Source organism: Loxodonta africana, chromosome 10, assembly GCF_030014295.1.
Source record: "Loxodonta africana isolate mLoxAfr1 chromosome 10, mLoxAfr1.hap2, whole genome shotgun sequence".
Taxonomy (NCBI): domain Eukaryota; kingdom Metazoa; phylum Chordata; class Mammalia; order Proboscidea; family Elephantidae; genus Loxodonta; species Loxodonta africana.
Genome location: NC_087351.1, coordinates 83621243 through 83625376, shown reverse-complemented (window position 1 = coordinate 83625376; position 4134 = coordinate 83621243). Strand labels below are relative to the sequence as shown.

Here is a 4134-nt window from a genome sequence, read left to right as displayed (position 1 = left end):
TTCCCTTTCCTTTTATCTCTTGAGAGATAAAAGGTGGTGCAGGCCCCACTCCAGGGAAACCCCCTTTACATTGGATCAAGGAGGTGGCCTGAGTAAGGGTAGTGTTACAATCCCACCCTAATCCTCTTAACTAAAATCACAATCACAAAATGGAGGGCAACCACACAATACTGGGAATCGTGGCCACCTGTCTTAGTCATCCAGTGCTGCTATAACAGAAATACCACAAGTGGATGGCTTTAAGAAAGAGAAATTTATTTCCTCACAGTAAAGTAGTCCAACAGTCCAAATTCAGGGCGTCAGCTCCAGGGGAAGACTTTCTTTCTCTGTCAGCCCTGGAGGAAGGCCCTTGTCATCAATCTTCCCCTGGTCGAGGAGCTTCAGGCATGCGGACACCAGGTCCAAAGGGCATGCGCTGCTCCTGGTGCTGCTTTCTTGGTGGTATGAGGTCCCCTCTGCCTCTCTGCTCGATTCACTCTATTATATCTCAAAAGAGATTGCCTCAAGACTCAATCCAATCTTGTAGATTGAGTCCTGCCTCACTAACACAACTGCTGCCCATCCTCGCTCATTAACATCATAGAGGCAGGATTTACAACATACAGGAAAATCACATAATACCAGGAACCATGGCCCAGGCAAACTGATACACACATTTTGTGGGGGTACATAATCCAATCCATGACACTACCCCAAGCTGAGGGCTGTTGCAGGGAGAGAGAGATGAAGTCAAGGGGAGAAGGTAGAGACCTCAGACCATGTAATCAGCAGCACGGTGAGTGTGTGATATGTCTTTTCACAGTTGAGTTAGATGCGCCCCACCAGTTATCATGGGAATGAATTTAGATATACTTTCTTGATCCCAGGAGTTCGACTATGGGGAGAGTTGTTACACTCGACAGGATGATTTGTTATAGCACAACTTACATGTTTCAAATGGACAAAAAATTAGTATCATTTACAGTATCTTAAGATAAATTGTCTTTGAATGGGAACTTCCTTTCTAGTACTTTGAGGTCTACAACACATCTAGAAAATTTACTACTATGGAAAATGAAGACTGCGTACAAGGAATGGGGGGAGGGGAGGGTCTATGGTTTTCCTTTTTGGTTAATTGTTGTGTAACCCTGTCCTTCAGGCGGTTGAGGGTTTCATATTTTCTTTATACATCATTAGGCGCCTAAGATCTTGCAGCACATCTTTCATGCTCTGTGAATTCTGCCATTTTGCTGGCACTGATATGGCTCTTGAGTCCACCACTGCATTAGAACTATTAACTCCATTCATATTAATTGTGTTACAAAACTTACAAAGGGGCTGGTTCTCGGTATTTAGGTCCACATTCTATTTTAATGCCATATATCCGGTTTTCATAAATTGTCCTTGGAGACCCACTTATCATCCCTGCCCATCCTATGATTTTCATATCCTCAGCATCCTCTAGACCCCAGCTAACTGTGCCATCTCCTACTCCTTTCTAGCCTTCTTCGAGTGCTTCCAGCAGTTGGAAATTACTAGGGATTTTATTCCCTTTAGGGTCACTATGAATTGGAATCTACTCAACGGCAACAGGTCGGTTTATTTATTTATTTATTTATTTATTTTATTTCTTAGCCTGGGGTGGCTGCCATCTTGTATCGCTGTCACTTGAAGACCAGCCCCTTTTTCCTGCCATTTTTTTTTTAATTAAAAAATCTTTTGTGTGTGTGGTATATATAACATAAAATTTGCCATTTTAACCATTTTAAGCGTTGAATCACATTCCCAATGTTGTGCAACCTTCACCACTATCTATTTCTGAAAGCAGGAGGTTTTAACCCACCAGCTGTGAGGAGCTCTTGTTTCCACTTCTTGCATAGAGATGCCGTTTTCCCTGACTGCAGCCCACCTTCACTCAGTAGCCAAGATGCCCTCTGAGAGGGACACGTTAGAGCTCCACTCTGCTCTGCGATTAGCCCTTACCATTTCATAACAGCCAGAACATCTGATTTATTCATGCAGCATATGGCATTTTCCTACGAAACCCACGCACTTTTTTTCCCTTTTGTTTTCATTCACAAACATTTTGAGGCCCTTGACCAACAAGGAAGGCCACAGCTTTCATTGCCATCGCTGCAGGCACATTCTTCAGATAGTTACCGAGCAGGTATTGTTGCCATAGGACATAATGTGTGGGAGTTTGCTATTTTTTTTTTCTCTTGTCTCTGCAAAGTGCACATAACCTAGCTGCAATCTGTGAGTTACTCATCTCTGACATGTGTTGATAGCCCCTGAAATCACTGGTGTGGCACAACACTGCCATGAGCCCCAAGCCTGGACGAGGCAAACAGTCAATGCAGGTTAAAGGGTTGGCATTAACACCATTACCAAGCCTCTTTGTCACTCCCTGCAGCTGCCAAAGTAGGCCCTTTCCCACTCTCACTGATTCACCCCCACACCAACAACCTTTAAGCAGGTATGTTGGTGATTGTCTTCCATCATTTATAAACAGAGGAAGTAAAGACTCTGGGTAAGAAACTTGCTCAGGGACACATGGCACTGGTGACAAGAGCTACACAAATGGCTTCCAAGATTCTCAGCCTACCTATTCTGACTTTGTTGTCTGTCCCAAGTTACCCTGGGAGTCTTGATTTGCAGGGCTGTGAGGTGTGGAATCACCTTGCAGTGAACAATTTGACCTTTCTCAATTCCGTCAAGTCATACCAGCACCTGAGGCTCATAAATAGGGGATGAAAAGACCAAGAGAAACCATCCGGCGGTCTGAGACTGACTAAGCCTCAGGAGGCATGATGTAATCTATCGTGGTCACATGGTGAGGCTGGTAAGAGCCCCAAAGCCTCACCCTCCAATGGAGCTTCTGGGCTGTTTTTCGACCATGCGCAGGAGAGGGTAGCGTGTCCCCCTGTGGGACATGGAAGCTCCACACCAGGATCCCTCCCACACCTCCCTATGTGTCTTTTCATTTGTATCCTTTTTGGTTGTAATAAATCTGTAGTATGTATGGCATACTCTCTGTGAATTCTGTGAGTTGTGCTAGTGAATGAACAAACCCACAGGGGCAGTGAGAGCCAGCAGGGGTTGGCACCTGTCTGGCAGTCTGAAAGAAGATGTCTTTCTAACATGTGAGCTCTGACCTATCTCTTAGTGGCTAGGGCTGAAAGATGATGTCAGTCTAACTTGTGAGCTCTGGGTGGCTGGATCTGAAAGAGAGAGAGAGAGTATGCTTCCTGACCAACTGGTGATGAGAATGCAGAAGCAGGAAGGTGGCAACTGGATCCATTTCCACACTTGGGGAACTGGATTCATGCTGATCCATACCATGAAGTTAGCAATGAAGGTGAATGTGCCCACCTTGCCCCTTGCTTACTATATGGGCCCAACAGATGCTCAGTCAGAACCTGGATACCATTCACTGAACACTTCTTATGTGCCGGACACTGTTCTAAAAGCTTTACATATATTAACTCATTTAATCTTTGCACAGACCCAGGAAGCAGGGTCTATTATTATCCCCATTTACTACATGAGGGAACTGAGGCACAGAAATACAAAGTAATTTGCCCAAGGCCACATAGCTAATCAGTGGCAGAACTGGGATTTGAATCCTGGTAGTCTGGCTTCAGAGTCTAGAATAGCCATCTCCAAATGAATGTTCTTTTTATTCTCAGAGTGAACATCTCTCAGAGAGAACGGAAAGGGATCTGTGGTCAACCCTGATGGTTGTCTAGGAACCGTTCTCTTCCCTTTTTCTTTCTCTCAGAGCTCTGATGTTGTTCACTCTCCTGAAGGCCATGTGTTTCCAGAGAGCCAGGGCTTCAGTTCCAGTAGTGAATCATGACTGGTCTAACTCCTAGCCCTGACTGGATTGGGGGTAAGCAAGAGGCTGACTAGGAGCTAGTGGAGGGTTTCCTTGCTCTCAGAGTTTCACAGGAAGAAGCTCTGCCTTTCTGCCTTTAGACAGTGTAGTGGGCAGGTGTATATGATGCTTAAAGCTGCTGCAGCAAGTGGGAACAAGAAGGGAATGAACCAAGGACAGAACCAACACATGAGAATGATAGAGAGAAAAGGTAGAAAGAACTGGATCATTGAGCCTCAGAATTAACCAACCTCGGAACCACCTCATTTCAGGGCTTT

The 4134-nt window shown here is 45.0% G+C and overlaps 1 pseudogene; it reads right to left on the bottom strand.

The window, feature by feature from the left end:
• Positions 1–283: 283 nt before the first annotated feature.
• LOC100668344 (ubiquitin-conjugating enzyme E2 variant 1-like) lies at positions 284–1631 on the bottom strand (annotated as a pseudogene).
• Between the last annotated feature and the right edge of the window lie 2503 nt (positions 1632–4134).